Source organism: Trachypithecus francoisi, unplaced genomic scaffold (genome assembly GCF_009764315.1).
Source record: "Trachypithecus francoisi isolate TF-2019V2 unplaced genomic scaffold, Tfra_2.0 Lachesis_group13, whole genome shotgun sequence".
Lineage (NCBI taxonomy): Eukaryota > Metazoa > Chordata > Mammalia > Primates > Cercopithecidae > Trachypithecus > Trachypithecus francoisi.
In genome coordinates, this window is record NW_022681458.1 from 26,479,774 (window position 1) to 26,507,245 (window position 27,472).

Below are 27,472 nucleotides of genomic sequence, written 5' to 3' on the forward strand. Positions count from 1 at the left end.
GCCCATTTTCTGTGAGTAATGATCATCAATCTTTAAATTATTTAAGAGCCAGGGCAAACTGCAAGAGATACTAAGTAAAGGGAACTAAGTGGGCATTGTAGTTTTAGGCAAGCAAGTCTGTCTTTCTTTTAAAGGATTTTCTAAACCTGCCGTAATGGAAACACGAAGCAATAGCAACATAAGGGACAAAACACTTAGAAGCACAAAAACATGTCTCATTTAATCTACTTTTCCCAGCTACGTCAGGTTAGCTTTTGGATGTAAAACCTGCCATATTATTCCCAAGGCTCAGCTTAATCAATTTTGGAATATTCTCCTCCAAAAGGAGAAATCACATCTCTCCAGTTTCTCACAAGAGAGAAAGCATTTGCAGCATTATCCAATCTTAGTCTTTCCTATTTCTGGGCCCTACCTGTACTATAGGGAGGATGTAGGAGTCTCAATTTAACCAAAGAAATGGACTCAGAGCCCCCCCTTAACAGCCACTAGGAGAATCAATCATTTCTGCGTAGAAACTGAGATCTGACTAGGTGCCCATTTCATCCCTGCCTATATGCTGGTCATCCAGTGAGGTGAGGAGTAGGAGGAGAGGGCAACCTGGGTTACCCTGTAAGCTTGCTGGTGATAACCAAGGACTTTCTCTGGGGCAGAACGTGGTCACTAGTCACCAGGTTCTTGTTTGGTTCTGCACTTGGCAGCCGCTTATTCTTCATCTTGGCTTTGGCCATGTTGTAGTCTCCTGAGACAAAGTACCTTTTCCCTTTCTGTAATCTCTTCATAAGGAAGTCAGAGCCTCTGGGCTCTTGTCCTAGGCTTGGGTATTTGGACTTTAGCTTTGGCTCCTCAACTCTCTCAGAGAGAATACCTTCTTTATTCTGCATCTTCGTTTCTCCTTGCTGGTCTTCTCCACAGGGTTCTGTCTTTCTTGTTACTGGGATGTCGTGGGACTGAGTCTGTGGAGTGTAGGAGGGCCCAGAAAGTCAACCTGACAAGGGAAAGGGGAAGGGAAATGGGGACAACCTATGCTGCTGCTTTGACTCCTGTCACTAGGGTTGCTCAGTCAAAATAGCCATAAATTGTTTTTCTGATTTATTTGTATTGTTTATCTGTATTCTCTTGCATCTCACTTAGTTTCTTTAATAACATTATTTTGAATAATTTTCCAGACATTTCATAGATTTTCTTTTCTTTGGGATCTTTTACTGGAGAAGTGTTGTTTTTCATTTGAGGCATCATGTTTCCTTGCTTTTATGTATTTCTTGTGTCCTTATGTTGATATCTGTGCATTTGGTATGAGTTACTCCTTTGAATTTTATGGATTGGCTTTTGTACAGAAAGACTTTTTTCTATAGATGTATCTATAGCATTGGTTGGGTAGGATGATTTGGCTTTGATTCTGAGTGGCTGCAGGAGTATAGTGTCTGTATAATTTTTTCTGCTATAATCAGTGTATGTGAGTTCCTCAGTGGCTTAGGTTGCAGTAGTTAGCAGAGTCTATGGTGAGGTTTTGCACAGGACAAGGATCCCAGGAGGGCCAGTCCTTGGATGTCAGTGGTGGCAGCAGCGAGTTGGGTGTGCAGGTCTTCGGGCCCCTGAGTAGTGTGTGTGCATGCCAGCAATGGTAGGCCTAGGCAGACCAGTCCTTGGGCCTCCAAATAGCTTGCTTGGGTGCTGGCAGTGGTGGGCCAGGTGGGCCTTTTGTTCCTGGATGGCATGCATGGCATTGGTGGTAATTGTGGCAGCAGGCCAACCTGAGTGGCATGCACAGGTGCCAGCAGTGATGGTGGTAGGCTGGCTGAGCTGGTCACCAGGCCCCAGGGAGGTTCATGTGGGTGCTGGTAGTGTGGGCAGAGTGGCCTCATTTCTTATGTCCCTGGACAGTGCATGTGTGCACTGGTGGCAGCAGGCAGGGCAGGCCTACTCCCAGGCCCCAAAGCAGCATGCACAGACAGCAGTGGTGATGGAGTGGGACTGTCCTCAGGACCCCAGTAGTGTGTGCAGGTACTGAAGGCCACAAGTGGGGCAGATTGATCCCTGGGCACCTGGATGACATGCTCATTCATGCCAGTACCCAGGCCCCCTGAAGACATGAGCAGTGGCCTTGCTGCTAGAGGAAGGGAGGTTGCTTACAGTGGTAGCAGCAGCCCTGGGCATGCAGCTCTCAGGCTCTGGGAGGTGTATGCTTTAGCTCTCCTTGTCCCAGTGGCAGCCTCCTTGTTGCATTTCACCTCCTCTTCTTTGGGGTCTAGGATATTGTGTGGCTAGAGTGCTAGGCAACGTGCTGTACTGCTGGGTCCAGTTGACATCGTAACACTACAACCCTCCGAGGGTTGGCAGTGTGGCTCCAGGGTTGTGAAGATGCAGGTAGAGCAAGATGTAGTTAGGTGGAAGGTGGGGTCTCAAAATGGTGCTGTGCTGCAGTTGCTTGGGTCTCGATAGTGTGTGGGATCCAGTGCAAAGTCCATCTCTGGAACCAAGCCCTTGCATGGGCTCCAGGCAACTCCCTATACTAGTCTTGGGGTCCATGTGGGCTGAGAGGCTCTCCCTTGGCTGGATTGCAGGAGTTTGCATGGGAATGTGGCTCACTAGGGATATTTTGCTTACATTTTCCCCTCAGTGAGGAGTTCCTCCTGGCTCCAAGCCAGTGCTGACTAGGCTGACTGCTTTGATTCTCTGTTCTTTGGTGCTTCAGAGGTTTCCTTGCTGAATTCCTGTGTTCTGTCTTAGAAGCTCCATTCAACATAGGGCTATCTACTTGCTCTTTTGTCCTTCTTTGTGGAGGAGGTGAATGCTGGGTACCTTTAGTCAGCCATTGCGAAGCTATCTAAATTGAAATGTTTCATAGATGCCATGCAATCAGTGATATCTTTAATAAATGCCTGAAATTCTATTAAAATCATGGAATATGTTTGTTGTGTACAAAGGTACAGTGATTATGTAGTTCTGATAATAGTTCATCTTGTTTATTATATTTTCTTTATATGGTTTTAAGGTATGAGTAATTTCTTGATTACTCATACTCTTTCTAGATTACTCAAGAAATTAATTTCTTGAAATAAATTATTTACATTCTTAAATAAGGAGATATTCTTAAATGTCTTTCTTTCTAAGCCACATAATTTTTGTAACTTTAAGAATATAAAGAATATTTTCTTGAGCTATTTTTCATAATTACTTACTCTCAGTAGTATAGAAAAATTATAAATTATAATTAAAATTTATCTTTACATTGAATTCTTAGTCATGCACAGACTCCATATCACCTTTTAGAATTAGAAAGGAGAGATTTAAATAGTATAGACTATTAAATTCACAAAGTAATCACATGAAGGGGATCTAAAAAATGTCTGTAGTCTAAAGTCTTGTTCTTTACAATGTAGTAAAAATATATGAAATACAAATTTGGCTCTGAACTTTAAACTTGAAGAACTCTACAAACAGTACAGGAAATATGTTTCGAAAAATAGCCAGAAATCAAAGGTCAATTTAATATGCCTAACAAAATGAGAGATTACCAAAAGTGGTTTTCTTTTTTATTCCTTCCTTTTTTTATTGAAGGAAAGCATTCTATCTGTAAATGTCATTCTCTTTAAAATGCTCAAAATAATTTCCAAAAGAATAAATCTTTTATTGAGATTTTTACACTGCTTATCAAAAAGTTTTCATTCTCTATACCTCACTTACTTTTGACATTATAAATGTGTATCTCTTGAAAAGCATCTTTTATTAAATAAATATTTACATATGACTCAGTCTACTACTAGTCCAGGCAGTATGGATTTAAAGGTGAGAAGACATAGTCTTGATTCATAAGGAGCAATGGGCATTTCCTAATGATTTAACAAGTTTAAGAATCATTATTTGAGAAAGACAACAAATATTTTCAGTCTAATGCCATGTGAAAACAAATTGTATTTTATCGCTGATTTAACATGGGAGGGTGTGTGTGTCAGTTATGTGTGTGTATCAGTTATATATTATTATATAATAAATGTTAGTGGCCCAAAAAATGTACCATATTTCATAAGGCTTGTCAGGTTCATCTGGATTGTTTTAGTCTATTTACTCTTTGTCTCAGCTGAGGCTGCAGACATCTGCAGGTCTGACTGGGCTCCATCATCCAATATAATTCATACACATGACTGGCAGTTAGCATTGGCTTGTATCTTGTTTCTTCTTCTCATGACTTCTCAACTTGGCTTAGACTTCTAAGAATGTGGCAACTGGGTTCCAAAATAAAGTATTTCAAGCAATGAAGGCAAACACTGTAAATCCCTTGAGACTTAGTGCCAGAAGTTACATAGTATTTCTTGTACTGCATTTTATTAATGGAAACATATTACAGGGATAGCCAGGTTACTGAGAGGAGAAGTAGAATCCAGCCTCAATAGGAGGAATCAAATAATTTACAGCCATCTTCAAGTAACTACAGGGGGAAAAGTCTCCATGTTTGGTGAGAAATTGACACAGTACCCTATAAACTGTTTCAGACTCTGCCATTACTTAAATGATTATTTGCTTTTTCTAAACATTGCTCCTTTTTGCACAGTGATTGAAAACAGAGTTCATTGTATTGGACATTATAACTTTTTGATCTGGCACACAGCTTTTGAAAAATATATATAAGTAACATGGCTGCAGGATAATTACCACTGGCACGTAAAAGTAGAAGAAAAACTTAAAAGTTTACATTTGATTTATGAAAACTCACTGAAAATTTCTAAGTGCAGTTTATAAATACAACTTGTTTATGCTCATTGCTTGGTTAGACTCGAAATGACAGAAATTTTGATGATTGTTACACCACTCTTGTAGCAGAGATTTCTAGGTATTGCCTCCCTTTCACTTTCTCCTCCTTCCTTAGTGTAGATCTGTATACTTTTAGCTTAACTAAAGGATTACACTTCCAAGGGTCTGTTACAGTTAGTTGTATGACTAAGTGTCAGTGATCAGTCATAAGAAGTGTTAGGTGAGCGCTTTTTGTCTTCTTTCATTTTACTGTTCAAAGTAGATGATACTGCTGAACAAGGATCACATCCAGATATGGAGTGGGAAGCTGAAAAGAGTCTGGTTTCCTGATGACATTGTGGAACACTTATGCCAGCCCTTGACTGCCAACCTCAGGATTGCTTTTATGTGAGAAAAATAAACTTCTGCTTGTATAGCTACTTTTATTTGGGATTTTTGTTGTCACTGTTGTTATAAGGATCCAAGCGTAATCCAAACTGATTCACCTGCTAAGCAAGTTCTCTATCCTGAACTTAAATTTAATGAAAATATAGTCAGTTTTGAGAGTTATCTTTTCTATGGGTGTTTTAAACATGATTTTGCCTTTTTTTCTTTTCTTTTTGACCTGCCACTTACTTGGTGGCTTCAATGAAAGAAATATTGTATGTGCGCACATGTACTCATTTACATGCAAGGAAAATTAAAGAATTGTTAACGCTGACCTCAGATAATATTCTGGTTGTTGTTTGCCAAGTACTAATTGGCCAAAAGCTACACCAAAATAAGTGAATTCTTTTATGTCTATTGTTTCGATTATCAGAGCTCTATTGAGAATTTCAAGCAAGAAATGAGTAAGTCTAATTAAAATCAAGTGCAAAGTTAAATACTTTAACATTAATATGACTAGCATGTAATCAATGGTTGATACAAGTAAAACTTTACAACATATTATATAAATGGAAATATGTAACAATGGCTCTGAAAAGTTGTATACAAATCTTCATGTGGACATATGTTTGTATTTCTCTTGGGTATATCCCCAGGAGTAAAATTCTGGGTCATGTAGTAACTCTATGTTTAATAATTTTAGAAACGACTAGACTGGTTTCCAAAGTGGTTGTACCATTTCACATTGCCAGCAGAAGAGTATGAGGGTTCTGCTTTCTCTACATCCTTGACAACAATTACTGCTGGACTTTTTGATTCAAGACATCCTAATAGATGTGAAGTAGAATCTCAAATGTGGGTTTTTGTTTTGTTTTGTTTTGTTTGAGGCACAATCTCCACTTACTGCAACCTCTGCCTCCAAGGCTCAAGCAATTCTCGTGCCTCAGCCTCTCAAGTAGTTAGGATTACAGGTATGTGCCACCACACCAAGCTAATTTTTGTGTTTTTAGTAGACACAGGGTTTCACCATGTTGGCCAGACTGGTCTCAAACTCCTGGCCTCAAGTGATCCACCCAACACGGCCTCCCAAAGTGCTGGGATTACACGCATGAGCCATGGTACCCAGCCTCTCATTGTGGTTTTGATTTACATTTCCCTGATAACTAATGATGTCAAATATCTTTTCATGTGCCTATTGGCCATTTGTTTATCTTCATTGGAGAGATAGGTCTATTCACCTCTTTGCCCATGATTTGATTGAGTAGTTTGCCTTTTTATTATTGAGTTGTAAGTGTTCTTTGTATATGCTAGATACAAGTGCCTTGTCAGATATACAATTTGCAAATATTTTCTCCCATGCTGTGAGCTGTATTTCTACTTTCTTGATGGTATTCTTTGAAACAATACCTGTTAAATTTTGATGATGTCTTATTTATCTTTTTTTTTTTTTTTTCTGCTTTTGCCACTTGTGCTTTTGGTGTCATATCTGAGAAACTGTTGCCTAATCTGAGGACATGAAGATTTACTCCTATATTACCTTCTAAAAGTTTCATAGTTTTAACCCTTATGGTTAGATCTATTATCTACTTTGAGTTAGTTTTTGTATTTGGTTTCAGATAGGAATTCTGCTGAATTATTTTGTATATGGTTATCTGGTTGTCCCAGCACCATGTGTTGAAAAGATGATTCCTTCCCCACTGGAGGACCTGAGCATCCTTGTCAAAAATCAATTGACCTTCAATGTAAAGGTTTATTCTTGGACTCTCAAATTCTATTCCTTAATTTATATGACTAATTTTATGCCAGTATCACACTATCTCAATTACTGAAGTTTGTAGTAAGTTTTGAAATTGAGATATGTTAATTTCCCAACTTAGTTCTTCTTTTATTAGATTGTTTTAGCAGTTCTGTCTTTTGAATTTCTATATGAATTTTAGTACCAGCTTGTACACTTTTGCCAAAAAAAAAAAGGCATGTGGAATTTTTTTGGGAATCACATTGAATCTGTAAATCAATTTGGGGAGTATTGCTATCTTAACAATATTAAGTGTTCCAATATATGAACATAGAATAGGTTTTTTATTTAGTTTTTATTTTTTAATTTATTATTTATTATTTTTATTTTTATTTATTTATTTATTTTTGAGATGGAGTCTCACTGTGTTGTCCAGGCTGGAGTGCAACGGCATGATCATGGCTCACTGCAACTCCGCCTCCCAGGTTCAAGCAATTCTCCGACCTCAGCTTCTCAAGTAGCTGGGATTACAGGAACCTGCCATCAGGCCTGGCTAATTTTTGTATTTTTGTAGCAATGGGGTTTCACCATGTTGGCCAGGCTCACCTTGAGCACCTGAGCTCAAGTGATCTGCCCACCTCAGCCTCCCAAAGTGCTGGGATTATAGGGGTGAGCCACGGCACCTGGCCTAGTTACTTTTTAAATACTTATTTCAATGATGTTTTAGAGCTTTTTCAGTGTATAAGTCTTACATATCTTTTGTTAAATTTATTCCTCAATATTTTTGATGCTACTGTAAATAGAATTGTTTTATTAACCTCATTTTCTAATTTTTTATTATTAGTGTATAGAAATACAGTTGACTTTTGTGTATTGATCTTATATCCTGCATCCTTGATGAATTCATTTATTAGTTTTAACAGTTTTTCTGTGGGTTTCTTATTATTTTCTATATACAAGAAAATGTCGGGTATGAATAGAGTCAGTTTTATTTCTTATACTCAGATGCCTTTTTTTTTTTTTTTTTTTTTTTTTTTTTTGACACGGAGTCTTGCTCTGTCGCCCAGGCTGGAGTGCAGTGGCCGGATCTCAGCTCACTGCAAGCTCCGCCTCCCGGGTTTACGCCATTCTCCTGCCTCAGCCTCCCAAGTAGCTGGGACTACAGGCGCCCGCCAACTCGCCCGGCTAGTTTTTTCTATTTTTTAGTAGAGACAGGGTTTCGCCGTGTTAGCCAGGATGGTCTCGATCTCCTGACCTCGCGATCCGCCCGTCTCGGCCTCCCAAAGTGCTGGGATTACAGGCTTGAGCCACCGCGCCCGGCCTATTTATTTTTATTTCATAATTGACCATAATAGAACCTCCAGTACAATGTTGAATTAAGTGGCAAGAGTGGACATTCTTGTCCTGTTCCTTATCTTAGAGTGAAAGCAATCAATCTTTCAGCACTAAGTCTGACGTTAGCTGTGGGTTTTCAAAAATACATGCTCTGGCCGGGCGCGGTGGCTCACGCCTGTAATCCCAGCACTTCGGGAGGCCGAGGCGGGCGGATCACGAGGTCAGGAGATTGAGACCATTCTGGCTAACACGGTGAAACCCCGTCTCTACTAAAAAATACAAAAAAAAAATTAGCCGGGCGTGGTAGTGCGCGCCTGTAGTCCCAGCTGCTTGGAGGCTGAGGCAGGAGAATGGCGTGGACCCGGGAGGCGGAGCTTGCAGTGAGCCGAGATCTCACCACTGCACTCCAGCCTGGGCGACAGAGCGAGACTCCGTCTCAAAAAAAAAAAAATACATGCTCTTTATCAAGTTGAAGAAGTTCTGTTCTAATCTGTACCTCGTTTGCTGAGTATTTTTATAATGAAAAGGTTTTGGGTTTAGTTTTGTTAAATGCTTTTTCTCTATCTATTGAAATGATTATGAAGGTTTTGTCCTTTATTCTATTAACATAATGTGTTGCAGTGACAGATTTTTATATATTAGAACAACTTTTCATTCCTGGGACAAATGCCACTTGGTCATGATATATAATCCTTTTTATATGTTGCTGGATTCAGTTTACTAGTATTGTGTTAATGATTTTTCTGACTATATTCATAGGAGATGTTGGTCTGTTGTTTTCTTTTCTTCTGATGTGTTTGGTTTTTGTATCTGGACTCATAAAATAAGTTGGAAAGTTTTTCCTCCTCTTCTATTTTTTATGGAAGAATTGGCGAACGATTGGTGTTAGTCTAATAAATGTGTGGTAGAATTTACCAGGAAAGCCATCTGGACCCAGGCTTTTTCTTTGTGGGAAGTTTTTTTGATTACTAGTTCAAATTCTTTTAAAAGTCTACTAAGATTTTAAAATTTCATCTTGAGTTAGTTTCAGAGATGTGTTTCTGTTTTCAGAAATTTGTCCATTTCATTTAGGTTAATCTAATTATTTGTTATACAATTGTTCCTAGTATTTCCTTATAATCATTTTTAATTTTATAAACTCATTAACAATGCTCCCTCTTTTATTCCTGATTTTAATATATTTTTCTCTCTTTTTTTCTTGGTCAACCTAAGCAAAAGTTTTGCCAATTTTCTTAGTCCTTTCAAAGAACTAATTTTGGTTACATCGATTTTCTCTCTTATTTTTCTAGTCTCTCTTTCAGTTATATACACTCTCATCTTTATTATTTCCTGCCTTCTGCTTGCTTGTGACTTAGTTTGCTCATCATTTTTTAGTTTCTTAAGGTTTGAGGTTAACTTATTGATTTGAGATCTTTCTTTTCTTCATATAGGAATTTACAGGTATAAATTTCCCCCTAAGTATTGATTTAGTTGCATCCTATAAGTTTTGGTACATTGTGTTTTTATTTTCATTAGTATCAAATTATTTTCTAATTTCCCTCGCAATTTCTTCTTTGATCCATTGTTTAGTTAGGAGGGTGCCTACCATTGATGTCAAATTATAGTATACAGGGGAAAATACTGAAAGGAAATTTTAATAATTTATAGTGTGAAGTACGTCCTACTCTGAAAACAAATTACTCGCATTTAATAGAACATACCATTGCTTCACCGCATGACTGTGTTTATTATCACATATTCCAAGATGGTGTGGGTAGATCTCAAGGTTTTCATTATGTTTTCACTACCTACAATATCCTTTATTTTGTCTGATTCCGTTTCAGTTTCTCTGATTGTTCAGCAATCAGTGCAGCAGGGTGGTTTTTCTCCTTCATCTTCAGGAGGCCATGTGGTTAGCAAAGAAAGTCAAACATTTATTATATTTTCAATTTTCAGCATAACAAGAGTTCCAGCAGAAGAGGACTGACATTTAGTGGACCTGTAATGTATTTCATGTGTTATTTTAAATTAATTATTTCAAAAGAATATGGTAAGGAAAATTGTTCTCATTTTCCAGTTGAGTCTCAGGAAATGTCAGTAGTTTTTCAAAAAGTCAAAACAATAAATCATAGACATGGGATTTAAACCCAGTTTTGTGCTATGTTAGTGCTCATAGTCTTTCCACTGCATCTGCTTCCTGAGGAGCAAAGAAGGAGGACCATCACTACTAGATTTGGGGAGTTTTATAATTAGCACTAGAAACATGGTAGCTATGTCAGGTTCCACAATCTTTCTTTACTTTCTCAAAGCTTTTACTTTTTAATTATCTGTTAATTCTCAACTAAATGTTCTCCACCAGATGATCCACTTTAAAATGAGTTGGTTTACAGAGTGTTTGATACTACAATTCTTCTTCTTTCTATTAGATCTGTTTATTGCATTATCCACATTCTAGCCATGATTTACATGCCACCAAATCTTGGTGGTACCTAAGATAGAATCTGTAATTTTGCTGCAAAATCCTTTGCCTGTTATTTTTCATGTTGTATCCCAGTAGATTTGAAGTTAATAGTACTATTCCTATCATTTTACTCTATCCTTCGCCTGTTCTTATTCTTTTTGTCCTAGCTGTTGGCCTTCCCCATCTTGTCATACTTTTATGGTGTTTTCTTCATTTCCGTGGTCAGCTTAAAGCTTATAAGTTTAGTGGTTAAGATAGATTCTGGTGTGCATAGAAGTAATAAAGGTACATTATTATTGTAGTTTAAAGGTTGTATATGATAAGACATTTTGTTTTTACTGAATGGTCTATTCCCCATCCCAAGGCAAGCATGAATAAAAATAAGTTAAACGTGAAAAAAAAAAGATGGATTCTGAAGCCAGCCTGTTAGATTCAAATTCTTTCTCTGACAACTGACCTGAAATGTAAGAACTTGGGTATGTTACTTTACCACTTCAACCTACCTTACAGGGTTATTGTGAACTTAAATAAGTAGACACATGTAAAATGCTTTATCAGAGTTCAGCATACAGTGTTCAAGAGCTTTAACTCTTATTTCTCTTATTAGTATTATTCATTAAGTCAGTCACTATGATTCACATATAATTTTCTTTCAGTAAGAGTATAAGCTGGCACCTAGAATTGTAATATTTTTTAAAGAATTTCTACATGATTAGCCATTAGCATCCTACAATCCTCTCACTTTTTTACTATCACATTCATAGCTTTTCTTGAATAAGTTTTTATAAATTCTGGGCGTCTGGCAGCATGCCATAGTAGAAGAATTTAGAATATTGGGCTAGAAAAGAGATTTGTAAACTTAATAGGGTCTGATTTCTCCTTGTTTGATCAAGCACAGGACAATCAACATCCTTCCAAAGGTTTGGGCTGCCTTTAATGAATGGGATGCATCCTTATATGATTCCAGGAGGGCACACTTCCTCCTCTCTTCCACTAACTAACCTCTCCACCATATTTTGATTTTCCTGGAACTCTGCATCTTCTATAACAAAACACATTTCTCAAGTCTTGTCGTTTTGCAGAGAGATCTTTCTTAGAAAAACAAAGCATAAACTCTGCAGGATATTGGATCACCTCTCTTTAGCCTTGAGGTGAAATATAAGCTTTTTTGTTTCCCTATGGATACAACTTTTACAGGATATATGGGTAGAGGATTAGAAGATAAATGCTTTTGAGATGAGGACTCAGCTTTTCTGGTTCACCAATTTCCTTCTGTTCTCTATGCCTTCTCCTACCCAACCTTCTAATTGAAGGTAATTTCAAGTAACAACAGCTTTCTTCAGCAACTGCCATGGAATGAAAATCATAGGAGACATTTGTAAAATTATAGTTTCAGGGTCTGACCTTGAGCTCTTAAATCAGAATCTCTGAGTTTGAGGTTATACAAGTCTGTATTTTTTAAAATTCCATCCAGGATATACACATTTTCTCTATTTTTTTTCCTTTATATACCTGATAGTAAATACATATGTGTACATATATATTTAAATAAATATTTTATATATGTGTGTGTGTGTATATATATGTTTAATGTTAATACAAGATGAGCATCTTACTATATTGCCCAGGCTGGTCTCAAACTCCTGGTCTCAAAAACCTCAGCCTCCAAAGTAGCTGGGATTACAGGTTCAAGCCACTGCACAAGGCATGATAGTAAAATTTGAACACTGGGTTTATTTTTTTACTTTTTTAAAAAAATTTTTCTTAAATTATTCAAACTTCTCTCTGTTAGTTTACCTTCTGGGAGATTACCTTGCTTTATTTCTATCTTTTTTATTTAAAAGCTTATTTCAAAAACTGATTTCTAGGTACACTTCTTGTTTTCTAAATGTTATAAATTTCTTGTTTTATGCAGGCGGGCGATATTCTCTCCCTATCTTCAAAGATACAAAGTAGCTTCAGTTTCATCTGGGGTCAGTTTTCCTATTTGTTTATTTTGGTTTTCATCTTTAATGTTATATATTATTTTCATCTTCTGGTGACTATCGGGGGAACCCACCCCCAATAGTTAACATGAGTTCTTTTCTGTTTCCCTAAGTGTCTCGGCTGGTCTGAGAAATAAAGGGAAAGAGTACAAAAGTGAGAAATTTTAAAGCTGGGTGTACACGGGAGATGTCACATGTCGGCAGGTTCCGTGATGCTTCCTGAGCCATAAACCCAGCAAGTTTTTATTAGCAATTTTCAAAAGAGGAGGGAGTGCACGAATAGGGTGTGGGTCACAGAGATCACATGCTTCACAAGGTAATAGAATATCACAGAGCAAGCAGAGGCAGGGAGAGATCACAGGACCACAGGATGGGCGAAATTAAAATTGCTAATGAAGTTTTGGGCACGCATTGTCATTGATAACATCTTATCAGGAGTCAGGGTTTGAGAGCAGACAACTTGTCTGACCAAAATTTATTAGGCGGGAATTTCCTCATCCTAATAAGCCTGGGAGCACTACAGGAGACTGGGGCTTATTTCATCCCTTTGACTTCAACTGTAAAAGACGGCCACCTCCAAGGGGGCCGTTCATAGACCTACCCTCAGGTGCACATTCTCTTTCTCAGGGATGTTCCTCGCTGAGAAAAAGAATTCAGGATATTTCTCCTATTTGCTTTTGAAAGAAGAGAAATATGGCTCTGTTCCATCCGACTCACTGGCAGTCAGAGTTTAAAGTCTTATCTCCCTTGTTCCCTGAACATTGCTGTTACCCTGTTCTTTTTTCAAGGTGCCCAGATTTCATATTGTTAAAACACACATGCTCTACAAACAATTTGTGCAGTTAATGGAATCATCACAGGGTCCCGAGGAGAAATACATCCTCCTCAGCTTACGAAGATGATGGGATTAAGAGGTTAAAGTCAAAACAGACATAGGAAATCACAAGGGTGTTGACTGGGGAAGTGATAAGTATCCATGACATCTTTACAATTTATGTTCAGAGATTGCAGCAAAGACAGGCGTAAGAAATTATAAAAGTATTAATTTGGGGAACTAATAAATGTCCATGAAATCTTCACAATTTTTGTTCTTCTGCCATGACTTCAGCTGGTCCCTCCTTTTGGGGTCCCTGACTTCCCGCAACAGGTGACCTTGGATACTGAGTCAAATTTAATATCTAAGAGGGATTATTGGGTAGGAACTCTGTTTGTGGATAGAGTTAGTAATACCAGGCTTCTTTCAGAGTGAGTGTTAAGGGAGCTACCTATTACTGTCAAGTGTCAGAAACAGGAGGACTGTTCCAAAAGGCACTAACACACTCAGTAGCTATCCTAGTTATCTCTAGATTTTTTTTAAACCATCTAACAATTATATCTTCATTTTTCCTTTTTCATCTTGGAAGGAGATACAAGCTGTATATAATATTCTGTATAAAAGGGTGGGGAAATGGGGTGAGGTAAGTTGGAATCAACTTTTTTTGTGGTACACACAAACCTCTAATCAATTCCCCTATTTTCTGCCTCTGTTTTCACTCCTGTCCTTTGTCTTACCTGCTTGTTGTCTCAGGTCTGGAGCCTTGATTGATTTTCTACTGCACTGAATCCCATTTTGTTTCAACTCTAGGCTATGGCTTCCACAAATTTGTCTCATTTATCAATACTATTTTCATGTGCTTTTCTCTTGCAGAAATATGTTGAAATAATTCATTTGCTGAAGCCACTATCTCATGTTAATAGGCCTTAGTTATCTGTTACTGTCATTTGAATGGGGATCAATAGAGAGGAGAGACAAAGCCTATGCACAGCTGAACCACCATCTTGGACAGCTGATATAAGGTTGCTCGGCAGTGACAGTTATTCCAAGTGGATGTTCCCATCTTTTGCAAGGCCCAACCTTGAATTCAGCTCTGATTTTGCTAAATTAGCTTGATCATGTGATTCTCCAAGATTCTTTCTACTGAGATGCTCTCCCACTGATAAGAAGCGTCTTCTTATCAAGGAGAATTTTGGTGTCTTCTTTTGTTCTGGCCCATGTGTACTGTATCTGCCAAAGATTTCCTAATTTCTAACGTAGCTACATTTTTTCCCCCCATTTAGACCATTTAAATAGAAATCTGTCCAGACTGGAGATAAATGCCCATCTCAGTTGCCATTTGACTAGAAATCCTCTCCAAGCTGTTGTGGGGTGAATTGTCTTCCACTCACACCTAATTTTATATATTAAAATCCTAATACCTAGTACCTCAGCATGTAACTATCTGGGAGATAGGATTTTAAAGAGGTAATTAAGTAAAACTGAGGTCATGAGGGTAAGTCCTAATCCAATATGACTATTGTCCTTCTAAGAAGTGATCAGGACACAGACGGGCATGCAGAGGGAAGATCATGTAAATACATAGAAGGCCATCTGCAAGTCAACAGGAGATGCCTCAGAAGAAACCAACCTTGCTGACACCTTTTTCTCAGACTTCCAGCCTCTAGAACTGTGAAACAATTAATTTCTGTTGTGTAAGTCTCCCAGCCTGTGGTACTTGGTTATGGAAGTCCTGGCAAATGAATAGACAAGCTATTAATTGAGACAAGCTCTTGTCTTAAGACAAGGACATTAAGATACAGCAAAGAAGACGGCTAATGAGTGGGGATGGTAGACTTACACTCAGGGCTTCTGACTCCCTCCTAATTCTCTTTTGTATTACACTACCCCTGTCTTTCTACTAGCTGGTTCCTAGAACATATATTATCCAAGGGTCACTAATAGCATGGACCACAGGTCCTGTATCAATAGTTCATTCCATGTATCTTTCAGTTTTACATTCTGACTGTTGAATTTCTCTTATTTATGTTGAGCTGAAATTTGTAGCCCAGTAGCTAACACTGGTTGGTGCTGGATTTTCCTTGAAGGAACAAGAATAAAGATAATTATTTTCCATGTAGTAAGTCTTCATTAGCATACTTTCCCCTTTATCGTCCACCCCATAATTGCTTCTCTTTTCTGACTGAGCAGGTTCCTTCAGCAACTTCTTTTTAAAATCTTTTAAATTACAGTAAAATACATATAACATAAAATTTACCATTTTAGCCATTTTTAAGTGCACAGTTCAGTCGTACTACACACATTCACGTTGCTGTGCAACCATCACCAATATCTAATTTCAGAAATCATTTTATCTTGCAAAACTGAAATTCTATACCTATTAAACAACAACTCCTCATTCCCCCCTACCTCCTGCTCCTGCCAACCACCATTGTACTTTCTGTCTCTATGTTTTGATTTCTCTAAATACCTCATATAAATTGAATCATGAAGAATTTCTCTTTTTTGTGTGTGACTGGCTCATTTTACTTCACATAATGTCCTCAACCAGTTTCTTCTATAACAGGATTTGTAGCTCCTTCCCAATTTCAGTCATTCTTCTCCGAAAACTCTTTGTTCATATCCCATTCAAGAAAGTGGAGTTCAGACAACACATATTAATCCAAGCATAGTCTGAGAGGCAGCGAAGAGAATTCATTCTGGATATGATGTTTCTAATAAAGAACACGTGAGATCTTTTTGATTGCCTCCTGCCACTGTTGACTCATTGAGCTTTACTATCAACTCAGAGCCCTAAGTCCATTAAGGCACTTCTTCCCACTGTCCAGCCCCTACCATTGTGTATCACCAGGCACAAGGAACATTCGCAATTGCATATCAAGGTCATAATGAGACTGAAAAAAGGATCTACATAAAAAATGAATTTTCTTATGCAGTTTCTTCTATAATAGCATTTCACATTTCCATTAAATTCTAGTCCATAGGTAGAATCAATGCAGTGACATTGGGAGATAGAAAGTAATAAAAATTATTAATATACACTGACCCTGCTTTCCAAACGCACATTCTGTAATGACCCAGAATTACTATGCTGAGCACATTTTTTTTCACCGAAAGCACAAACATATCAAATGGAACATTTTTTATTTTACAAATACATACTTGTTTGCATTTAATAGGCAGTTCTCAAAAATGATGCCAAGCCACAATTATATGTATGTGATAAAATAGGTTGTGAACCCAGGTATGGTCATTTGTTATTAATGAGAATACTAAAGTTTTATAAATGAGGTACCTTTTGTTAAAACTTGAGGTGGATCGAAGGATATCTCTCTCATTTGTTTTCTGGTATGGAAGGAAAATGGTTGAGTTATAATTAGTTAGCTAGGTGGAAATTGTTCATAATTCAGTCTTCTTGGAATGCAACTGTTATTAATGTACTGATAATACCTGAGGGATTATGAATCACTTAAGTTATTTTAAGTTGCAATTTTAATTATTTTTTATTTTACCAAGTGGATAAATTTATTATAAGGAAGAAAATTATAAAGAAAACGTAACTAGGAATGTGAATCTTAGGTCTACATTACATCCATAGGACTGTTTAGAAATGCTTTAGTTCCCAGCTGTTTCTTTGTTTCATCAAAATCTGTGTAACCAAGGGAAAGTGAACATGTGAATATCACCCATCCCATATATTAAAACCATATGTGTGTGTGTGTGTGTGTGTGAGTGTATGTGTGTGTGACTGTATGTGTATATATAGAGAAAGAGAGAGAGAATCACTGATGAAGGCAATTTGGATAATATATGTATCTGGGAATATAAATATAGTATTTTACATTGTAAAAACCTTATAATGTATAAGATTATATTTTACAAGACACTTGAAGTATTGATATTTAGGCAAGTGACTATCTCATGCTAGTCAAATTCCCTAAGTATATAATTCACTGACTCCTGCTAGGACAGCATTTTGGTAAAGTAGTCATCAAGATAGATGGCATTTTGATGTGTGAAATGGACAGACTGTATAGCATTACGTTTAACTTTGAAGTTGGAAAATTGTTTAGTGGTGTCATAGTTTGCTAACAGTTTCCCCCGAAATACCTATAGCTTCTTAAACCTATAGGAGACTTTCAGACAATATCAGCACCTTCAGAAAATACATATTACTCAGGAAATGATACATTTGCTAATAAAAATAATTTATATATTCATTTATCAATAAATAGGTTCAGAGAATCATCCTATACTTTTGGTTGAGAATCATGTACAAAAAATGTAGTCAAGGTACTCAAATTGTCTTTCTAATAGACCATTTCTTATCAGCTTTACTTGGTCCATAATTTTCAGTGTGACTAGCTTTTTTTCTGATCTTTAGGTCATACTTCAATTAAGTAGTATTTTATTGATAAAAGCTTTTTCTAATTAAATTACAGTCCTGTGCTGCATAGTGGGTTTCAGTCAACAAGAGACTGCATATATGATGGAGTCACCTAGTAAGCTAAGGTTAATTTATTATTGAAGAAATAAAAATATTTTAAAATAAATTTAGTGTAGTCTAGGTATGCAGTGTTTAGAAAGACTAGAGTAGTGTATGGTAAAGTTCTAGACTTTCACATTCACTCACTACTTGCTCACTAACTCACTCAGAGCAACTTCTAGTTCTGCAAGTTCCATTTATAGTCCATTTATAGTAAGTGCCCTATACAAGTGTACCATTTCTTATCATTTATATAGTATTTATAGTCCCTTCCCTATGTTTAGGTATCTTTAGATATGCATACTTTCCACTGTGTTACCACTGCCTGCAGTATTCAGTACAGTAACATGCTGTACAGGTGTGTAACCTGGGAGCAAGAGTTATACTGTATAGCCCAGGTGTGTAGTAGGCTATACCTCTTAGGTTTGTGTAAATATACTCTGATGTTTGCACAATGACAAAATCACCTAAAGATGCATTTCTCAGAATGTATGTCATTCTTAAATTGCGTAAAAATCTCAACTTTCTCTTTTAGGATGAATATAGATTTTACTGCTTCTTGTCTTTGTTCTTTTGCTTTGTGCATCCACTTGTGTATTGTTTTACCCTACTGTATTTTATCATTTATTGTTTATTATAATTATTTTTTGAGACAAGGTCTCCCTGTGTTATCTAGGCTGGAGTGCAGTGGTGTGATCTTGGCTTACTCCAGCCTCAACCTCCTGAACTCAAGCAATCCTCCCACATCAGCCTCCTGAGTAGCGAGTAGCTGGGACTATAGGCACGCGCCACCGCTCCTGGCTAATTTTGTTTACTTTTTGTAGAGACAAGGTCTCACTATATTGTTCAGGCTGGCTTCAAACTCCTGGGCTCAAGCAATCCTCCCGCCTTGGCCTCCCAAAGTGTTGGGATTATGGGCGTGATCCACTGTGTCCAACCCCCACTATATTTTAATTTACCACTGCCTGTACCCTCTTCAGCAACTATAATCTTAATTATTTCCAAGTTTGAATTGACAGAATTTAGCTTCCTACTAAATGACTGGAAATTAATTTTCTCATATACCAAATGTCCCCAGGTTTTGCGAATAGGTAGCAAGGTTTCAGTGTGACACTATTTGAGGTTCTGTAGGCAGTTAATGAAGTTTTTCTTTTAAAGAAATCTTTTCCTTTTCACCAAATGGCCTCCAGATTGCTGGGCTGGCTGGACTGGTGTGCCCTTAGCAATATCCTCAGGGCCTGACATAGGTGGAGCTTGCCCCTTTCCTGTGCTGCTGTGGTTGGTATCCTCCTGCTGTTGCTGGACCTGCTCCCATTATTACTGCCTCAAGCCTCTGCAGTCAGTTCTCTTAGTTGCTCCCTTGACCCTTCGCTGTACTCATCTTCCCCAGTCTTCCAACTAATCTGCCTTTGGTGTTGATAGGCCTTTTTTTTTTTAAAGATTTTATTTTCTTTATCCGGATAGGAAATTAGACATTTTACCAAGGTCTAACAATGACTGGTTCTTCAAAGTGAGCACAGTCTTTTAAACTCAGGTGATGCATGCAATAACCTTGTGGAAGTGGTTCAGCCAGCTCTTCACTTGCATGAAGGCACAGGGTCTGTCCTTTTCTTTCCAGAGGCCCCCTCTCATATTCCACTGCCAGTTTCTGTTAGGCGTGACTTTTATGACAATGGTATTTCCTTCCTTATGGTTATGAAACCAATCAACTGCACACCAGGTGTATAGCATTTCCATACTAACTTTCAGCAGCTGACATCACCACTGATGCAGGTTCACGCCGTCTTTGAGCTATGCCACCTTTAGCATGTTGATTCTTCTCATATTGGCCCCAGCACGGACACAAGATGACTGTAACAGCTCCAGACATCACACAGTGAGTTTCAGTGTCTGAAAGAGTGTCTATCCTTTTATAAGAGCCGAGAACACTCCTCTATAAGTCACCCAGCAGATTTGCCTTCACATTTCAATGGTCCAAGCAGCATTGTTGGACCCACTCTGAAACTGGGAAGGGAAATGGAGTGGCCTTGATTGGCTTATGCTACACAAGATTTATCCCCAGAGTTGAGGAGGGGACTAGGTTCTCCTGAAACACATGGATTCGTATACAGAATCCAAGTTCTATTACTAAGAAAAGTCCAGGGATAGAATTGGCTATAGAATAGGCCCCCGTCACGTCTGCTGCTGGAATGAAAAACTTTGCTTGAACAGATGAGAACTGTGCCCAAAAATACTGAGATGAGCCTTTGGGAAATAAACTATCCAAAAGGCCTTCTGCCAGACTGCTCTAGCAGTGTTCTTTTGATTCCTGTTGCACTTGTTAATGTAACACTTACTGACACTTAGCACATCTGACCTTTTGGGGTCAATTATCCTATGTTCTGTTTCCCCAACTAGACAGCAGATGAATATTTTAGCAGGTTGAGATTCATGAAAGGGCAGTGCAGGAATCAGGTATCTCACCATGTTTCTAATCTCAGTTGCCTTCCGTGTGCAGAGCAGGGACTGGCCCTAAGCACTGGATGAAGTCAGCTGACTGGTCTTGCCTTCCCCAGTGCAGAGCCTGCAAACTGCCAGTTGTGGGCTGTGTCAGGCTAACACACATGCTGTTTTAACATTACAATGTTTTTTAATTTTTTTAAAAGAAAACTGAATAGTTTTTAACATTTAAAAATTGGAAAATGTTCTATAAAATCTTGATTTCTCTTTTTTTAAAGAAAAAAATCTGATACTATGACACCACTGAGTCCATATCCTTTTAGAGCAGCAGCTGACTTGGGCTGCCCAGTGCTGGCCTTTTTAGAGTGGAGCCTGGGCTTTCCTGTCTTCTAAGGTGCTGCCCGGATCTTGTTCTCCTCACAATAAGAGCATTTAAGGTACCTGTTGGGCTTCTGTAACATTTATGTTTGAGATTGCTATTGTGCATCATCCTGTATATTGACGCCATGTTAATTTTTAAAAATCTGCTGCTGCACACTTTTGATTACTTTTGGTTGTCTTTTTTTTTTTTTTTTTTTTTTTTGAGACAGAGTTTCACTCTTGCCCAGGCTGGAGTGCATTGGCGGTGATCTCTGCTCACTGCAACTTCCACCCCCCGGGTTCAAGCGATTCTCCTGCCTCAGCCTCCTGAGTAGCTGGGATTACAAAGGCCACCACCGCTTCTGGCTAATTTTTGTGTTTTTAGTGGAGACGGGATTTCACCATGTTGGCCGGGCTGGTCTCAAACTCCTGACCTCAAGTGATCCACCCGCCTCGGTCTCCCAAAGTGCTGCAATTAAAGGTGTGAGCCACCACACCCAGCCTCAGTTGTCTTTAAATAAAGTTTTCAGCCTCCTTGGTAGTGTTTTGCCCATCACATACATGGAGATTCCCTATCTCCACTGCACATTGCCATTCCTCAAACAATGGTATCCCTACTTGCTTCCATGACTTTGTTAGAAAACGCCTTGGGTCTGGAACACCTCTGTGGTAAGCTAAATAATGCAGCTCCTGTTCACCAAAGATGTTCATCTCCTAATCCCTGGAACCTGTGAACATGTTACCTTCCATGGCAAAAGGAGATTTTTGCAGATGTGATTTAGTTAAGCATCTTAGGATGGGGAGATTATTTTGTATTACCTTGGTAAGCCTGATATGATCACAAGGGTCTCCTTATAAGAGGAGACCAGATTGGAAGAAGGTAATGTGAAGTCAGAAGGGGAGTTTTTAGAGTGATGCAATTACAAATTACAAAATGCCGGCCGGGCGCAGTGGCTCACACCTGTAATCCTATCACTTTGGGAGGCCAAGGTGGGTGGATCACGAGGTCAGGAGTTCAAGACCAGCCTGGCCAAGATGGTAAAACCCCGTCTCTACTAAAAATACAAAAATTAGCCAGGCATGGTGGCAGGCGCCTGTAATCCTAGCTACTCAGGAGGCTGAGGCAGACAATTACTTGAACCTGGGAGGTGGAGGTTGCAGTGAGCCGAGATCCTGCTGCTGCACTCCAGCCTGGGTGATAGAGCGAGACTCCATCTCAAAACAAAAGCAAAACGAACACACAAAAAAGAAATGCCAGAACAGCCATCAGATGGTGTAGGAAGCATGGGTTGGCCTCCAGAAGTAAGCAGACCTGCTGACATTTTTAACTCCCGAAGATGAAGTTTAGACTTCTGCCCTCCAGGACTACAAGAGTAAATTTGTGTTGTTTTTAAGCCACCAAGTTTGTGGTAATTTATTATAGTTACAACAAGAAAATCACTATAACTTCCTTCCTCTATCTTTCCTTATAAATGTTACCTTCTCATTGAGATCCTTGGGAATCATCAAAACATGCACAGTCTCACTGATTTTATGTGCGTACATATCTTAATTCCCCTACTAGTTTACAAGCCCATTGAGAATAGGCCCTTTGTGATTCAATATGGTGCTTTTCCCAGAACTTATTGTTATTATTTCTGAGATGGAGTTTCGCTCTTTTTGCTCGGGCTAGGGTGCAATGGCACGATCTCTGCTCACTGCAACCTCCACCTCCCAGTTTCAAGTGATTCTCCTGCCTCAGCCTCCTGAGCAGTTGGGATTACAGGTGACTGCCACCATGCCTGGCTAATATATATATATATTTTTTGTATTTTTAGTAGAAACAGGGTTTCACCATGTTGGCCAGGTTGGTCTCCAACTCCTGATCTCAGGAGATTCGTCAGCCTCGGCCTCCCAAAGTGCTGGGATTACAGGTGTGAGCCAATGTGCCCAGCCTTCCCGGAACATATTTAAGTGCTTGATCATGGCTAATAGTTAATAAATATTTGTTGAGTGAAAGAAAGGGAAGACTAGGAATATTAGTGGCCAAAATGGCCATGAGGTGCAATTATAGGTAAGTTTAATAGTATGCTTAAATAACAATAGTTTATATGGCTTCATATCTTGGAATTTTAGTACCTCTAGATTAGTTGAATTCGCCTAATGAACTTTCAGGAAAGGATAAAAGAAAAGAGGAAAGGAGAGGAGAGGAGAGGAGGGGAAAACTTGACAAAAACCCAAAGAATAGACTTTCTCTGCTTCATCTTTATTTTGGGTGTGGTGTGAATCACAGAAAGACATTTCCTGTTGGAGCACTAGGATAAGCAACTTTTCTCATTAAGTTTTCAATTCCACTTCTATTGATGGCTCGTCCTAGATGGTATAGATTATAGAATTCTAAAGGCATGTTTGTCTTATGAGACCTTTGGTCAAGAATGGCATTCTACTCTAGACGTTGTAGATTCCCATAGCAAATGAGGTCAAGAAAATTTTTCTTTGGTTTTGTGACACATATTAGATCACAGCTGTCTAAGTGAACAATGTACTATTTCAGTGCTACTTACACATTGGCATCCAAGCAGTTCATCTCCAGGGAAAGTTACACATTTGCATAATGTCACTGAAGGTTTGTGTTCCTGTATTAACTGACAGAGATGGGCAATGACAGGCTACCAGGCAGCTGGGTTGATGGCAGAGCCTCTGAAAATAGAGTGCACATTCTTTCAAGATGACATCGGCCTTCAATTAAGGGAAGGTAGGAAGATACCCAAAGGAAGGAGAATGGGGAAAAGAGAAAGAGCGAGCTACTAAAGAGTTGGAATGATAGACGGTAGCTTTGATTACTGAAGGAAGGAGGGAAGCAAATATTTTCATTATGTTGGACTTTGGATGACAGAATGTGATACTTGGTACATATGGATGAAACATTTTATTTAACTCAAGGATTAATGAAAGAGGAGAACAAATAGATTAAGATTAGGCTAATGTTATTACTGTTGTTTTTCCTTGTGGATTACAACTTAAAATCTTGTCTTTCTTACGCGGAACTGCAGTGAAATGTGACCTTACCGTCTGTCCTCGTGTAGGTTCATGAGAGCAAACTTTGTTTATACATCTTGCCCATTCTGATGGAGAACCCAGCACCTGATCTAATTCTTCAGAAAATCTACTTTACATGTGAACAGCTTAAAAATGAGACATGAACATTACTTATTTTATAGAACATTTGATTTATATGTGTGTATAGGGCATTGATGGTGGTGGTGGTCATATCACACAAATCACCAGCTCTGTCTCAGCAACTGCTATGTAATGTATGTTCTGAAACTCACCGAAAAAAAAGGCCTCCAATTAACAGGGCCCACCAATTTTAAAAGGCAGATAGCAATTACCTTTTGTTACTTATGCATTCCTTTGGGGTTGCAGCCAACACCTCATTGGCTCAGTGTCTTAGGTTGTGTTCCCTAGAAGCAAATGCTGAGATGAGGATTTGAGCACAAGTGATTTATTGAAGGTGTTTCCAAGAGAAACTGGAAAAAGAGTGAGGGATGCAGAATGCAGAAGAGGAAGAAGCCAGGCAAAGGTACAGCCTTAGGTGAAGTCCTAGACTTGCCCCTATCCAGTGGCATAGAAATTACACCTCACAGTTGGTGATTGGAGGCAAGAAAGCTGGGCTTCCATGCTCTGGTACCATTAATAATTGGCCAAGAGCCAACTCAATGGGCTATAAACCCTCATGTATTTGAGGCTTTCGCTGTGTACAGTTTCCTGAGGGCCATCCCTCAAAGAAGAAGCACTGTTGTGGGCCCTGACAGGCAATCACACATTGAAGCTGGGGAAAAGCGGGGACAAAGAAACAGGAAGAGGGATCCAAGAGAATCTTAGCTAAATGCTGACACTGACTGCTACACTTATCAAAGTACTCTTTTCAAATACCAAGTGCCTCTTCAAGGGGAATTCTTGATAACAACATTTCTCTCTCTCACTTTATTTTTATTGCCCTTCACTAAAAGATTTTCCTTCCCCTGATTACTGTAACAGTATTAATTAAGGTAAATTGCCCTGTGAAAATGGTATAGAAAATGAAATGGGCTATACAGGTCAAAATTTGCTATCAACATGAGCTCTTTATTCCCTTGACTCCATTTGAATACTTTGCCCAAACTGACTTCTTGGATTCTGGTCCTGTGCCCTAAGGACTTAGTTATGGTATTTCCGGATTTTTTTCTGGTAACTCTGTAGCCTTACTGGTTTTGAAGTGAATATGTCAACAAACTGCTTTCCTTTCCTTCCGTGACCTCCCTAGGTTTGAACTCTGTTGTGCATTACTGAGATTTATTCCTAGCTTGTTAATGATAATGGCCATAATAGTAAAAGTGACAGCTATCATTTATTGAGTTCTTTTGTGTGTCAGGCAATTTAGAAATAAATTCTCACATTGTCCTTGATAATTGGGTGTTACTATTTTCTTTTTATGAATGAAGAAACTGAAGCAAAGTGGGAGAAAAATAAAACTTTCCCAAGGACCTCTCCTTTTTTTCAACATGCTACATTGGGGTTAGCCTGTCTAAAAACCCATACCCCTTCTCCCCTCACATCACCACTCACTGCTATCTCTAAGCAACTTGAATTTTACAAAATTGGGGCAAATTAAAGGCAAACACATATTTGCTTTTTTGAGGTCAGTAGCAAGTTGTCTTCTTCAGTGAGGCCTGCTGGTAAATGGTAATTCATTCTTCAACTCCTATGTGTAGACTGTCAACTAACAGCAAAAGAGATAGTAGTTCTTTTGTAACTTAATATCTTTTGAATTAATTTTTTCTGTCCTCATTAAAGGCTCTTAGCATATCAAAAAGGTGTTTTAAAAATCACCCTGAGAATCCAAAGAGCAAACCCAAGCACATTTTGATATATTCATAATGAGGCCAGCTACCTCAGTTAATAAACAGGCCACAGCACTATGAACAGAAGTGTCCCCCAAATAGTCCACAGGGATGAGACTAGTGATGTCAAAGGCCTCTGGCAGTTTGGCAATTCTCCAATGTTCTGACTCCTGTGATGCCATTGAGAGGTAAGAGGGAGGAGATTATCTGCACTGGGACCCTTTCTAGGCTGCTTTTAAGTCTAGGTTAAATGTTTTAGGTTATTTTTATTTTCTTTTTAAAATCCAGATTGGACTTATTTTATCTGTCTCTCAATGTAGGAACTTCATTTTCTACTATCTTGGGAAGATCTGGTTGGTTATCTATTGCTGTGTAACAAAGCATGTCAAATTTAGTGGCATTTTTAAGAAAAATATTTATTAAGTAGGGAATCCTTCCCCCATTGCTTGTGTTTGTCAGGTTTGCCAAAGATCAGATGATTGTACATGTGTGGCATTATTTCTGAGGCCTCCGTTCTGTTCCATTGGTTTATATATCTGTTTTGGTACCAGTACCATGCTGTTTTGATTACTGTAGCCTTGTAGTATAGTTTGAAGCCTGGTAGTGTGATGCTTCCAGCTTTGTTCTTTTTGCTTAGGATTGTCTTGGCTATATGGGCTCTTTTTTGATTCCGTATGGAATTTAAAGTAGTTTTTTCTGATTCTGTGAAGAAAGTCAGTGGTGGCTTGATGGGAATAGCATTGAATCTATAAATTACTTTGGGGAGTATAGCCATTTTCATGATATTGATTCTTCCTGTCCATGAGCATGGAAGGTTTTTCCATTTGTTTGTGTCCTCTCTGATTTCCTCGAGCAGTGGTTTGTAGTTCTCCTTGAGGAGGTCCTTCACATCCCTTGTCAGTTGTATTCCAGGAACAGAAAACCAAACACTTCATATTCTCACTCATAAGTGGGAGTTGAACAATGAGAACACATGGACACAGGGAGGGGAACGTCACATACCTGGGCCTGTTGAGGAGTCTGGGGGAAGGGGCGGGATAGCATTGGGAGAAATACCTAATGTAGATGACAGGTTGATGGGTGCAGCAAACCACCATGGCACATGTATACCTGTTTAACAAACCTGCACGTTCTGCACATGTATCCCAGAACTTAAAGTATAATTAAAAAAAAGAAAACAAGGTATTATATCAATTTTTTTTTCGTGTGTGTGAGGGATATTGTTTTATACCATGTGATGTCTATTAGGATCACTCTGTGATCTTCAGTTAGTGTCTGAACTATTAGAATAATAACTCAATGGATGAGTTGAAGTGTAGAATGAATGCAATTGAGGTAAGAATTAGTGAATCAGAGGATCAAGTTGAGGAATTCCCTCTGAAAACATAAAAAAAGGTAAAAAAAAAAATAGAGGGAATGAAAGAAAAGTTAAGAGATATGAAGGGTACAAGTAAGAAATGCCAATGCCCCTTTAATATGAATTCCAGAAAGATAAAAGAATTAATGGAAGGGAGAAAAAAATAAACAATGATGATTACAAGTTCAACGTACAAAAATCAATAGCATTCTTCTACAAAAGATAATATAGCTAAGTAAGAAATATAGTAAAATGGGATACTTTTGGCAATAGAAACTACGAGATATTCAGGAATAAGCCTAACAGAATGCACAAGATCTTAAGCAGAAGAATTCTTTTTAAATTGCTGAAGTTAATAAAAAGAAGAATTAAATAAGTCAAGAGATATGGTATATCCAAGGATGAGATTACATAACATAGGAAAAACCTAATTTTCTCCTCAAAATTAATCTTAAATATAATGCCATTCCAGTTAGAATTCCTGGAGGATTCTTTCATGAAATTTGAGAAACTGGCTTTCTAAAATTAATATGGGAAAATAAAA

General features: G+C 38.4%; 1 pseudogene; it reads right to left on the reverse strand.

The window, feature by feature from the left end:
- Nucleotides 1–602: 602 nt before the first annotated feature.
- The window catches only part of LOC117094168, a 59,565-nt pseudogene continuing 32,695 nt past the window's right edge, over nt 603–27,472 (reverse strand).